Here is a 14,708-nt window from a genome sequence, read left to right on the forward strand (position 1 = left end):
TTTTTAGTTGAGAGGGGAGGCCAGGAGAGGAGGCACGATGGAAGAGTATGGGCAGGGGGCAAGGAGAAGAACAGGGGTATGTATGTCTTGGATAAACTCAATGTTTGGCAACTTCCATGGCGCTCTCTCTTTCTCTCTTTCTCTCCCCAAAGCCTGATCGGCCTCACCCCAGAGCTTAGCTGGGTAGGTGGGTCTCCTCTCCTTGTTGTTGTTGAGTCGTTTAGTCATGTCCGACTCTTGGTGACCCCATGGACCAGAGCACGGCAGGCCCTCCTGTCTTCCACTGCCTCCCGCAGTTTGGTCAGACTCATGTTGGCAGCTTCGAGAACACTGTCCCACCATCTCATCCTCTGTCGTCCCCTTCTCCTTGCACCCTCCATCTTTCCCAACATCAGGCTCTTTTCCAGGGAGTCTTCTCTTCTCAGGAGGTGGCCAAAGTACTGGAGCCTCAACTTCAGGATCTGCCCTTCCGGTGAGCACTCAGGGCTGGTTTCCTTCAGAATGGATCGGTTTGATCTTCTTGCAGTCTTCCACTCTTAACAATGGAAAAAAACCTTGCCGGAACATGTAACCTTGGGAAAGGGGTGGGGGAACGGAGGCAGGGACCTTGCAGGGTACAAACCTCAAACCCCTGGAAAAATACGAAGCGGACACAGGGAAGTCAAGGAAGAAACGGAGGAGCGTGTCCATTTGTGGAAAAGGCCAAAGTGGGGAGAAATGCCCGCAAGCCGTCACCAAAAGTGATGCATATGGTATTTGTAAATTCGGAGAAATTACGACAGAGGGACCCTCTCCAGGGATTCGAAGTCAGTGTGTGTGTGTGTGTGTTCTTCCGTTCTGGGGACTTAGAAGACGATTGGGCCGGATCCGGCTCCCGGGCCTTAGTTTGCCTACACATGTTCTAACGCAGTGTTTTTCAACCACTGTTCCGCGGCACACTAGTGCGCCGCGAGATGTTGCCTGGTGTGCCATGGGAAAAATTCCAGCCAGAATATCAGCTTTGTGTTCAGCCAAACAGGCCCCGGTTGCGCACTGAATAAAGTATTTTATAATTTTTCATATTTCTGTTTGCTTACTATTTCATAATAAAGTAATTATAAAATACTTTCTTTGTGTTTATTTGATTCCTATTCAAGAGAATTACTTTATATATAGTCAATATAGGCACAAAGTTAATTTTTTTAAACATTTTCTAATGGTGGTGTGCCTCGTGATTTTTTTTCATGAAACAAGTGTGCCTTTGCCCAAAAAAGGTTGAAAAACACTGTTCTAACGCGTTGCCAACTGCTTTGGGATTTTTTCCTTTAAAATATAGAAATGAAATGAATAATAATAATAATAGTAATAATAACAGTAACAACAATAAATTTAATCGTTAAAGAAAAAGTGTGCCTAGGTATTCTGTGGTGGCGAGCGTAACCCGGGTCTAAGGTGTCATTCGGCGATGGGCTTCTATATCTGAGTTTCTCACACTGCCAGAGACTCAGGAGGATGAGGGCGGCCCCTGCGCTTCTCGAACCCAAGGCCGCGCCACCTCTCTCCATCCCGGCAGGAGCACCTTGACCCTAGGTCGCCTGTCTGCCTCGGATGCTCCCACCCCCCCCCAAACCCGCAGCCCATCCGCCAACCCAAACAATGGATGGACATCCTGCGGGAGGCAAACCAGGATGTGCCGATCTGGGGGAATGGTCCTTCAGGCCTGGTGTGGGTTCCTGACAGGAAGAGCGAGCTGGAGGAGGGGGGGGTTGCTTCTCTAGAGTAAACCGGGGGGGGGGGAGCCCTCAGCGTGACTTAATACATGCATGTCTCTGATTTACAAGGGGGAGACCGTTCCGCTGTCAAAACAGCTCTTACGGTCGGAAAGTCCTTTCCTGATATCGGACTCTCCTTTCTTGCAACTTGGAAGCCGTGGGTTCGAGTCCTGCCGCCTGCTTAGCCACTGCGAGGCCTGGACTGGTTGGGCCACTGGGCTGATCTCATCTTCTTCTTCTTCTTCTTCTTCTTCTTCTTCTTCTTCTTCTTCTTCTTCGTGCTTTTTTTTCCAAAAAAAAAATAAAATGTTCAGGGGTACTCTCATTTTGACTCAAGAAAATCGCCATTTTACAGTTCCAATCGGGGAAAATGAATACAGTAAATGTACAAAAGTACAATGATTCAGAAGGGACGCGGGTGGCGCTGTGGTCTAAACCGCAGAGCCTAGGGCTTGCTGATCGAAAGGTCGGCGGTTCGAATCCCTGTGAAGGGGTGAGCTCCCGTTGCTCAGTCCCTGCTCCTGCCAACCCAGTTCGAAAGCACGTCAAAGTGCAAGTAGATAAATAGGCACCGCTCCGGCGGGAAGGTGAACGGCGTTTCCGTGCGCTGCTCTGGTTCGCCAGAAGCGGCTTAGTCCTGCCGGCCACATGACCCGGAAGCTGTACGCCGGCTCCCTCGGCCAGTAAAGCGAGATGAGCGCCGCAACCCCAGAGTTGTCCGCGACTGGACCTAACGTTCAGGGGTCCCTTTACCTTTTACAAAGATTCAGTGGTGTCCAAACGTGTTTTCCAAAGAGGGCCAGATTTGATGAAGTGAAGGGCGGTGAGGGCCGAACAAATTACCCTGTCCATCCGACCGGGTTGTCCCTACATTCTCAACGCTCTCCTTTTGTTACTGGAGGAGAAATTCTAGGAATGGGAGTTGAGAGTGATTCAGCCAGCTTGTTCTCTCTCTCTTTTTTTTGTGGGGGTGGGTGGGAATGTTAATTGTCCGTGGGGGGGGGGGCGCCTTGCAGGAGGCACACCCCGTCTCCCGGAGCAGCACCCACGGAGCGGTGAGTCGGAGCAGGAGGCGTTGGAGGGTGGGAGAGAGAGAAAGAGAGAGAGAGAGAGGCAGGGCAGGGGTTAAATGGGTGGGGAGCACCAAACCTCTCCCAGCCAGTTCCTACTGGGTGGCAGCTGTTCAGGGCTCAGCCGGCAGCACCCACACCCTGTCGTTAGGAGGAAGGGTCTTGGAAGGGAGAGGACAGAGCAAAAGAGGGGGGGTGGGGAGAAAGGGGAGAGGGAGCAGGTGCTTGGCGTGCAGAACGCCCCCACTTTCAACCCCCGCTGGCGTCTTGGCAGAAAGCTCCCTTGTCCGGAAAGGGGAGAGCTGCTGCCAGCCCGTGCAAGCCATAGCGAGCTCCCGTTTCCTCTGCAACAATGAGGACCAGAAACTTATTCTGGACTTGCGTTGGTTGCAGAAGGGCCCCCGGTGTTTTCCCGGTAGAGATTCCCTTTCTGGAGAGCGGCTGCCAGTCGTGCTCAGCCTCCCTAGACCCACGGCTCCTATGCTCCTGTTTAAATCGTGTGTACCATGAGGACCAGAATCTTGCTTTGGGCTTGGGGAACAGCTACAGCCTGGAGTTAGGGCATCTGTTCTGCATGCCTCAAGTCCCAGGTCCAATTCCTGCTGGCATCTGTAGGTAGGGATAGAAACTCCCAAGCCGAAAACTCTGGAGATTTGCTGCTGCCAGTCAGTGCAGGCAACATAGAGCTAGATGGCTCGGCTTAATGCAGCGACCGCCCTGTTTAAACCCGCCTTTTCCTTGGGTGCGGAAATGAGCCAGAGTGGGTTTTTGAGTATGTGCATGCCAGCTGGGAGCGAGTGCGCGAGAGGTCACCCCTCGCCGGGCAAGTTGCGGGTGGCTGGGTGCCGTTGCCGCCGCCTCTCGGCCTGAACTACCTCGCAGGGTTGTCGCGAGGGCAAACAACTGGGGGTGTGGGAAGAAACCACACACCGCCCCTTCGAGGTCTTTGCAGGGAAGGCAGGACATAACTTTAACCTGCGTCTCGGGAAGCAATTTGCCTGCGCACCCGTCGATTCTCGGTGGGTCTGGATCCTTTTTGGGGATACCTGGCGAGGGTTGGGAAACACTGGCCTGCGGGCGCCCCAGAAGGTGTCGTGGGCTTTGAAGACCCTTGAACTCAGGACGCGAGGGAGAAACGCGCTAAGAGGAAGGCACGCTTGGCAAACCCTCACCGGGATCAACTCCCGCCCAGAAACCTATGTCCCCACTGTGGAAGGACGTGCGGATCCAGAACTGGCCTCCACAGTCACTTACGGACTCACAGTTAAAACCGTGTTTACGGAAGGCAATCACACTCGGCTACGAGGGATCATAGAATTCTAGAGTTGGAAGAGACCCCAAGGGCCATCCAGTCCAACCCCCTGCCAAGCAGGAAACACCATCAAAGCATTCCTGACGGACGGCTGTCAAGCCTCCGCTTAAAGACCTCCAAAGAAGGAGACTCCACCACACTCCTTGGTAGCAAATCCCACTGTCAAACAGCTCTTACTGTCAGGAAGTTCTTCCTAATGTTTAGGTGGAATCTTCTTTCTTGTAGTTTGAATCCATTGCTCCGTGTCCGCTTCTCTGGAGCAGCAGAAAACAACCTTTCACCCTCCTCTAGATGACATCCTTTGATATATTTGAACATGGCTATCCTATCCCCCCTTAACCTTCTCTTCTCCAGGCTAAACATACCCAGCTCCCTAAGCCGTTCCTCCTAAGGCATCGTTTCCAGGCCTTGGACCATTTTGGTTGCCCTCTTCTGGACACCTTCCAGCTTGTCAGTATCCTTCTTGAACTGTGGTGCCCAGAACTGGACACAGTATTCCAGCTGAGGTCGCCAAAGAAGAATGTGTCTTCATCAACATTTGGACGCCGGGCACCATTTTGAACCGAGGCGGCGACTTTGCCCGAGTTTCGGACCTGTGAACGGGAAAGGAACTCTGCACGTGACCCGCAGCACCCTCTTTGCCACCAACGCAACAGAGCGACGGGGTCTCAACTGCGTTTGCAGCAACCTTGGCTGGGGGGAAAAGGAAACCCCTTTCGGAGGAGAGGGAGCGGAGATATTTTGGATCGGAGAATACAAAGGCCCCTTTCAAGCCCTCCCCCAGAAGGGAAATCTTGGGTGGGGGGGGAGCTGAGGTCAGGAACTGCAGGGTGCCCTTTACGGCTGTCTATTTATATCTGCTGATGGCCGGGAGGAGGAAGGTCTTGTGGCCTTTTGCAGCAGAAAGATCTCCTGCACCAAGGCAGTTATGTGGCACTCGTTATATGGACGCAGGTGGCGCTGTGGGTTAAACCACAGAGCCTAGGGCTTGCCGATCAGAAGGTCGGCGGTTCGAATCCCTGCAATGACAGGGTGATCTCCCGTCGCTCGGTCCCTGCTCCTGCCAACCTAGCAGTTTGAAAGCACGTCAAAGTGCAAGTAGATAAATAGGTACCACTCCGGCGGGAAGGTAAACGGCGTTTCCGTGCACTGCTCTGGTTCGCCAGAAGCGGCTTAGTCATGCTGGTCACGTGACCCGGAAGCTGGACGCCGGCTCCCTCGGCCAGTAAAGCGAGATGAGCGCCGCAACCCCAGAGTCGTCCGCGAGTGGACCTAACGGTCAGGGGTCCCTTTAAAGGCTGCCCCACAACCCCACCTGCCCCCCAAACCCTCTCGGTCGGCCTTCTCGGATCGCTAGAACAGGCTGGGTGGGGTAGGTGGAAGGAGAGGAAGAGAAAAAAGAACTGGCTGTAAAATGAACAGCCTTGGCACCCTGCCCGCGGGGAACAGGACCCGCCTAAACCCGTTGCTGGCCCGGCGGCTGGCTGCCAGTTTGGGCTGGAAGCCCGAGAGAGGCGTTGGGGTGTGAGCATGTGCACACTTGGGAGCGGACGCCCAGGTTTTGCTTGCCCTGAGAAGCTGACCTATATCTCTTGGGGCGCACCTAGTTCAGCGATGCCAGCACTGACTGGCAGCCGCCGCACAGGGTTGCCGACGGAGGCGTTGCCGGTCTTCCTCGGAGGTGCAGCCCCCAGGCCTGGACCCTCCTCTGTGCAAAGCCAGCGCCCTGTCACTGCCCTTCGCTTGAAAACAAAGCTTCTAGTCCTCATGACTGGGAACAAAGGGCTGATTTAAACCAGAAACAGAGAATCACAGAGGGTCACCAAGTCCCTTCCCACTCTTGCAATGCTGCATAAATAGCAACGAATCAATGCGCCCCTGCTATGCGCACCTTTCCCCCCCTCCCCGACACCTCTCTCTTCGCCATGCGCAAACCCACCCGCCCCCTTGCCAGGCCCCTGCCCTCGAATGCACAACGTCGCCCTTCCCCGGTGTGGGTGCGCATTCCTCCCTGCGCCCGTTTCTACCCCACAAGCGCATGGTTTGCGCCTCCCCGCCTCCGTTTCCACTGCGCACACCTTGGGGCCCGGCCTCCCTCCCGCGCACTCCCGAATGTGGCAGCCGGCCAGTTGCCGCGGCAACCGCCGCCAGCCCCGGGGATGCCTCTGTGGGAACCTGGCCCGCGGCCAAATGCTCCATGCGCCGCGCCTCCCGGAGGCCGCCGTCCGTGGCAGGCTGTCAAGAAAGGAGGAGAGGCCGCAGCAGAGGTGCTCCCCCCCCCACAACCTCTCTCCTTTTCTCCTCCAAAACCTGCCGTTTGCACCTCCGCCATGTGCCTCTGCACGCCCTCCCCTCGAGGTAGGCCCCAGAGGGCCCTGCGCAAGTGGCGTCGGCTGCGCGTCTCCGCCTGCCGTATCTGGGGCCCTGATCTGACCCCCCTCTCGCTCCTTCTCTTAATGAGGGATCTGCGCCGGGTGTGCTCAGATTCCCACTCCCTCGCGCCTGGTACCGGCTGGGCACGGCCCTGCCAATCGCTACCAACGCCACGCCAGTAGGGCGCCAAGCTCGGCACACCCAGGCCCGGCCTAGGCTGGGCGGCAACTTCAGAGACTGCCCTCGCCCGGCCCCGGCGGGTCCCACGATCCGGCCTGGCCCTTCGGGGAACGAAACAGAGCAAAAAAAACGAAAACCCCAGACCCACGAGCGCGCCTTCGTTTCGTCTGTGCCCGACTCGCTCGAGGAAGCCTGGGCGGCTCGTTTTGGCTTTTCGCTGCACGGAAAGGAAAAGAACGTGCGAGTGGTCCAAAGGCTCAACCCGAAAGGGAATTCGAACCCGGGTCCCCCTCGAGTTGAACCGCTGTTTAGGGAAGTTTTTAAACTGTGATGTTTTAAATGTATTTTAATGTTTGATGGAAGCCGCCCAGAGTGGCTGGGGAGACCCAGCCAGATGGGCGGGGTACAAATAATAAATTATTATTATTATTATTATTATTATTATTATTATTATTATTATTAATATTAGAATCACAGAATTGGAAGGGACCCAAGGGTCATCTAGTCCAACCCCCCTGCAGTGCTCAACGCGGGGCTCGAACCCACCACCCTGAGATTAAGAGCCTTCTGCTCTGTCCCGCACGGGGCCTATAACAAAGCCCATACTTTTGGAACGGAACACAAACCTGGGTCGGTATGAAGCACACTGTACAGTAGAAAGTTCCTCTGGGCATACGCAGAGAGCATTTTCATGCCCCTGTTTCTCTCCCCACCCCCCTTCCCAAGGCTCCTGCGTCCTTCCCGTCTGTGCAGCAGGAAGGGATTCAAACGGCGACTCCCCGAAAAACACTGAGGAAAGCTGCGCCGGTTGGATTCCTGCCTGTTTCCTCTCTTTTTTTCATTTTTGAAAAATGACCCAAAAGATTAAGGACGTAGAACTGGGGTATTCGGTGGGCGAGGGCAGAGCAACAACCCTGCGGCGCTTCAACAGGCAGAAGGGAAGCAGAAGGCAAGCCGACACCCGCCCTGAAATGTCATACTCTGGACGGGCAGAAATCTTATTTGCTTTCCTATCTTTTTTTTTGGGGGGGGGTGTTTTGCCTGCAGACGAGGAGATCGAGAGGTGATATGGTGCCCATGTCTTTTGATATCTGAAGAGCAAGCTTGTTTCCTGCTGCCCCGGGGGGGGGGGGGGGCAGGGCCCGATCCGGTGGATCCAAACCACCAAAAAACCGGCTGAAAATTTGGAGCAACTTAAAAAGTTTGGCATTTTGACAGCGGAGCTAGCTCCCTCGCGAGGCGGCGGCGGCCTCTCCTTCCTTGGAGGTTTTCAAGCAGGGTTTGGATGGCCATCTGCCATGGATGCTTGAGCTGAGATTCCTGCATTTCAGAGGGCTGGGCTAGATGACCTTTGGGGGGACCCCTTCCAAATCTCACAATTCTATGGAAACGGGCCAATTTTGTGGGGGAACTCGCAACATCTGGGGAGCGGAGCCACGGAGGGCTAGCTTTGCCCTGCAAGACTCTGGAAGGTACAGAACCATAGAATCATATAATCGTGAAATTGGAAAGGGACCACGCTTTATAATTCATATAATTTATAATTGTGAAATTGGAAAGTCTGACCCCCCCTGCAATGCAGGATTCTCTTTTTGCCGAAGGTAGGGCTTGAACCCACAACCCTCTGATTAAGAGTCTCATGCTCTGCCGACTGAGCTATCCCAGGGAATTATTGAGCCGGAATGTAAGAACCGCAGCTACAGAATCGTGGAGCCGGAAAGGGCCCCCCAGGGCTCATCTAGCCCAACCCCCAGGCCTGCGATGCAGCCGTAACCAAGATTCTACCATGACCTCTTGCGAGGCTGGAAAGAGGTGCAAAGAAACACCCAGCGCCGCTTTTCAAGCACCATCTGGTGCATGGGTAGGCAAAATAAGGCCCGGGGGTCGGATCCGGCCCAATCGCCTTCTCAATCCGGCCCGCGGACGGTCCGGGAATCAGCATTTTTTTTTTACATGAGTAGAATGTGCCCTTTTATTCAAAATGCATCTCTGGGTTATTTGTGGGGCATAGGAATTTGGTCATTTTTTTCCGCTTTCCAAAATATAATCCGGCCCCCCACAAGCTGTGAGGGACAGTGGACCGGCCCCCTGCTGGAAAAGTTTGCTGACCCCTGATCTACTGGGAAAACGCGCCGAGAAAGAATGCGAAAGGGCGGCTTTGCGGCCACGAGATCTGCTTTTACGCACACGAGCCGCCACCGGCAAAACACACACAGCGGATTGAGGCCGAAAAGCCGGTTCTAGCCAGAGGCTGCAGGAACCCCGGTTGGGAACAAGGTTATCTAAGCCCCAAGGGCACCCGAGCGGGGGCAACAGGGCGCAGGATAATGTCCTTTCCGCCCCCGCGGAAAACTGCGGGCAGAGGAGAGGGGCGGTCGGAACAATTAGCAAAGCCGAGGGTTACTCATTAAAAGCTGGGAATAACAAGGCAGAGGAGAAAGAGGAAGGGGGGGCGGGAAATGTCCTTCAGAAGGCCTGCAAGGTTGGCTTTCCTGCTTGAATCTGAGCAAAAGTTCGCCCCAGGGCAAAATTCGGCCAAATGTGGCCCTCGGGACCTCTCCCTCTGGCCCCAGAAACCCTCCCCAGGCCCTAGGCTGTCTCTGTGTGCTTTGGCCTGGCTAGGATGCGGATAGCTCAGTTGCGCGGTGCTGGTTAGAGCCAAGGTTGCAGGCCCGATCCAGCTGCATATGCCCGCCTTGCAGGGGGTTGGACTAGATGACCGCCCGGGGTCCCATCCGTCTCTACAATCCTGCCGCTTTCTTTTCTGGATCCAGGTTTGAGAGGAGGTGGAAATCTACCGCCTCGCCCGCTTTATGCCTCTGACCAATGCCGCAGCTGGACATGTGGCCCTCGGAAGGCTGCCGAGATCGGAATGCGGCCCCCCGGCCCGAGAAAGGTTTTCCCCACCCTCCGTAAAGATGGCTGTCCTGGGAGCCCCCGCTGTTTCTCCCCTCCCGCCCTGCAAACCCGAAATTCAGGACTCCGAGAGGGAGACAGCATATCGACGGGGACGCTTTTTTTCTTTAATTTGCACAGTGATGTGAAATAGTGGAAACCTGAACTTAAAAGGTCATACAATGGTGGAGTTGGAAGGGACCCCCGAGGGCCATCCAGTCTGACCCCCTGCAAATGCAGGAATCTCAGACGAAGCACCTATGGCAGAAAGGCCATCCGAGCTCTGCTTAGAAACCTCCGAGGAAGGAGAGTCCACAACCCCCCGAGGGAGTCCGTCCCCCTACGATTCCGCGAGTTTGCCGCACTGCCGAGCAGCTCCTGCGATCAGAAAGCCGTTCCCGTTTCTTTTGCCTGAATCGCCTTTTCCTGCAACTTGAAGGCCACGGGTTCGAATCCTACTCTGCAGAGCAGGAGAAAAACGAATCTTGCTCGATCGTCCATGTGGCAGCCCTTTTTTCGGTTATCGCTCTCCTCTTCGGCAGGCGAAACGTAGCCAGCTCCTTCAACCGTTCCTCATCAGGCTCGGCTCCGAGACCCCTGATCGTCTCGCTCGCCCTCCTCCTCTGCACATCCTTCCAGCTTGTCAACATCCTTCCTTCAAATGTGGCGACCGTAACTGGACACGGTATTCCAGGTGTGGTCCGACCGAGGCAAATTAAGAGCGGGACGATCGCTTCCCATTAATCTGGACACTAGACTTCTGTTGACGCAGCCTAGAATAGCGTTCGCCTTTTTCCGCTGCTGCATCACCCCGTGGGCTCATGTTTTCAGCTCGTGGCCCACCGAGACCCCCAGATCCTTTTCAAATGTCCTGCTAGTAAGCCAGGTGTCGTCGTCCCCCCCCCCTTTATATTTGTGCATCTGGTTCTTCCTGAATTAAGTGCGGAACCAGACTTTTTTTGTCCCCGCTGAAAATTCATCTTCTTAGCTTGGGCCCAGTTCTCCGATCTGCACAGGTCATTTCGAGTCTCCTGCGGTATTTGCTTCCCCAGACCACATAAAAAAAACCGCAGATGTGCACAGCTCTCCCCCCACCTCTCTCTCGGCTCCCCACCCGAAAGCCTCCCGTTTTGTCCGGCGGCCAAGAAGCCGAAATCCCAGCCCCAGGCCCCCCCTCCCGCCCGCCCGCAATGCACACAGACGCATTCCTGCGCAAACGTTCGTTTGCCGCCCCCCCCCCCCCAAGGATGATGGGGCTGGTGTCTCCTTCTTTGCAAAGAAGAGGCCAGGGCAGAGAGGCAGGGAGATAAAGCCTTAAAAGGAAAAGGAGAGGGGTGTCCTTGTGCGTGGGTGTGGGTCTTGGAATAAGCTGTTGCTTCCAAGCCCCATCCGGCCTCCTGCCCCCCCACCCCACCCCGGCCCCCTTGCCAGCCGCCCACATTCCAAACTTCATACCTCATTAAGCGGAGAAAAGCCATCTTAGATCAGCTGAAGTGTGTGTGTGTGTGGGGGGGGAAGCTTGATTCCTGGAAATTTATGCCGGGTTGGGGGGGGGATCTGTGGGTCAGAGGCTTGGTCTGGATCAAGGCTTCTTATTGTGAGCCTTAACCCCCGTCGCAAAGGCAGGGGTCTATCTCGAACCCACAACCCTGAGCTCCGGCTCGAAAGGGTGCATCGTCTGGGGGGCAACCTTGCCGTCCTCTCCTGCCCAAACCGCTGACCTAGAACTGTGCAATTTGTACACCTAGGGGTCATCCAGCAGGAATCTCCCAACATCTCCCAACATGGGGCTCGAACCCACGACCCTGAGATTTTAAGAGCCTCATGCTCTGCCGGCTGAGCTACCCCAGCTATGAGGAGCGTCTCCCCTCCGTGGACACTCCCTTCTCGTCCGGGTGTTGGACTGCTAGGTTCAACTGGGAGAGAGAGACCAAGGTTCGAATCCTCCCGCTGGGCTGTGACCCCGGGGAGGCTGTTGCTGCGCTTCTCGGCCCAGCCCAACCTCAGAGGGCTGCCATGGTGCCTGAATGAGGACTAGGAGAGTCCAGGGTTCGAATTCCCCCGCTCGGCCGTGACATGAAGCTCGCTAGGTGATCTTGGGGAGGAATAGGGAGAACAGGTAGGCGAGGCCCCCAAAGCTTGTCATTCTGTTAACTAGAAGGTTGCCGGTTTGACGGCTCTGGGCAGATTTCCTGCATTGCAGGGGGCTGAACTAGATGGCCCCTGAGGTCCCCTTCCCACTCCGATTCTATGATTCTGACAACATTTGACCTCCTCGTAGGATAAAAAAAGGTGGGATATCCATAGAAAACAACTTTGGATAGATGTAACCCCATTCAGAATTTTTTCCCCCCCACGGCGGCAGAACTGTGTCTAGATTCAATGAGGTCGGGGGCACACAAGATCAAATTCTTCCATGTGGAGAGGGAGGGGAGAATCCTCGCTCCTGGAAACATAGCACATCAAGGAGGCTGGGCAGAAACCCTAGAGGCACACTCTGAATATATTTCACGCGTTCCTGATTTTACGGCTTCATCTTTTTGCAAACTGCTTTGAGGGTCGTCGTCGTCGTTTGTTTGTTTTTTGCAATCGAGCGCTGTATAAATTTTATGGATCGAACAAACAAATGATTTCGCGTGGCATTGTGGGTAGGAAAATCCTCGCTCCTGGAAATGTAGCATGTCGAGGAGGAAGGGGGGGAGGGAATCTTTCTCCGGCGGCTTTGCAATACCAAGGTGCAGAATCTGCGGCTCACAGAACTGTAAGGGGACCCCAAGTGCTCATTTAGTCCAACCCCGGCCTGGGCCGCCGATTCCTTTAAACTGCGGAGGAGAGACGAAGAATTTAAGAACCTCGCTTCTAGTTTAGGAAAAACGGCGTCTTCCCTTCTAAGTTTAGGAAAACTTTAGGTAATCCTGAGAGTTTTAGGTTACTGAATATTGTAAGAATGTATAAAAATATATAATACGAAAATCAATTAGGGAAAAAAAAAGTTTAGGAAAATTGGGTTTCTCCCTTCTACACTTATGGTTTGGCCAGCTTACGGCTGCGTTGGTTTTTTTCCTTTTTAAATAAATAATAAAAAACAACAACCCGAAACACATTGACAGCAAAAAAGATGCCGAAATAAGGAGAGCTATTTCCCCTCCTTGCCTGCGTCAAGACCTGCATGTGGGAAGTACGAGGGGTGGGGAGAAAAAGGGGTGTTTATCTTTGGTTCAGAGAGACTCGAGAGGAAGGAAGGGGGTAGGAAGACGGAGGGTCTGTTGCTGGTTATTCCTGCACATGCTTAAAATTAGTCCCAGCTCCGATCCGGGCTCCATTGCATACTGCGGCACCTGACCTTTAAAGAGGAGGAAAAAAGACCAGAGTGGATAGCTGGTTCCCCCCCCCCCTTCTCTCTCTTTTTCTTGGTGTGGGGTGGAAGTGAGAGGAGGGAGGGAAAAGGAAGCAAGCAGACGCAGAGCTTCCAATAACCATTCAGAGGCTATTAATAAACTTTAAAGCAAGGAAGCTTTTTTTTTTGTGTGTGTGTGTGTGTCTTTTAACGCCGGAGAATCTATTTTTTGATCGCCCACGATAAAAAGAGAGTTGCTCGGGGTGGGGGGGACTGCTTGGCACCGAAAGCAGCGAAGACAACATCCTAGGTGGCGAAAAGCTCAAAATAACCCACACCGAGGCTGGGCTGACGTGGGGAAGGCGTCACGCGGCCCCCGGGAGGGAGGAGAGAAGGCGAAGAGGCGCGTTTGGATCACGGACGGGTGGGAAAAAAGAGGAGAGGGGGGGAAGAGCCACGGGTGGGTGGGAGGCCCTTGGCTCTCTTCCCTGAGCGATCAAGCGCACACGGCCTCGGTTCGCCCGCCTGCGAAATGGGCGCTTTGAAGGCCAGGCCAGTAGCTCACATGGTAGAGCAGCTCCTGCTTTGCAGGCAGGGATGTCCCATTGATAGGGCTGGAAAGGTTCCCCAGGGTTGGCACGCCGAAGAGACACTGCTGCCGGTCAGGGCAGGTAAAACTGAGCAAGGGGGGGGTGCAATGGTCTCTGCCTCAGCCTGTCGGGACTGGGGTTGAATCCCAAGGCATGTTTCGGGGGGAGGGGACAGGTGTGGGGGACTCCCTGGTCCTGAATGGGGTCACTGTGCCCCTGAAGGACCAGGTGAGGAGCCTGGGGGTCATTTTGGACTCACAGCTGTCCATGGAGGCGCAGGTCAGTTCTGTGTCCAGGGCAGCTCCATCTGGTACGCAGGCTGAGACCCCCCCTGCCCACAGACTGTCTTGCCAGAGTGGGGCATGCTCTGGTTATCTCCCGCTTGGACTACTGCCATGCACTCTACGTGGGGCTGCCTTTGAAGGTGGCCTGGAAACTAAAACTAATCCAGAATGCGGAAGCTTAATGGGTGACTGGGAGTGGCTGCCGAGACCACATAACCCCGGTCCTGAAAGACCTCCATTGGCTCCCGGGACGTTTCCGAGCGCAATTCAAAGTGTTGGTGCTGACCTTGAAAGCCCTAAACGGCCCAGTATCCCTGAAGGAGCATCTCCATCCCCATCGTTCAGCCCAGACACTGAGGTCCAACTCCAAGGGCCTTCTGGTGGTTCCCTCCCTTCGAGAAGCAAGGTTGCAGGGAACCAAGCAGAGGGCCTTCTCGGTGGTGGCACCTTCCCTGTGGAACGCCCTCCCGTCAGAATATCAAGAAGATGATTTTTTCCCAGACTTTTAGAAGGTATTTGCACGGGGAAGTTTTTTAATGTAGAGCAACAGAATTGTAGACCTGTCGTCTAGTCCAACCCCCTGCAATGTAGGGATCCTTTTGCCTAATGTGGCGCTCGAACTCACGTCCCTGAGATTAAGAGTTTATTATTATTATTATTATTATTATTATTTGGCTGGAAACCGCCCAGAGCAGCTGGAGCAACCCTGTCAGATAAATATGATTATTACCATCAGAAAAAAAGTGTGCCGGTATTGCATACACTTGCCTACCCCCAGAAAAAGCACTGGTTGTTATTATTTTCCAATTTAAATCAGCCCTGAATTCAGAACCATGAGGACTGGGATCTTGTATGAAGTTTTAGGGGAAGAGGTGCAGCCCACCGGCAGAGCCGAGGTTCTTTTGCCCTGGACCCG

This window comes from Lacerta agilis, chromosome 18 (assembly GCF_009819535.1).
Source record: "Lacerta agilis isolate rLacAgi1 chromosome 18, rLacAgi1.pri, whole genome shotgun sequence".
NCBI lineage: Eukaryota > Metazoa > Chordata > Lepidosauria > Squamata > Lacertidae > Lacerta > Lacerta agilis.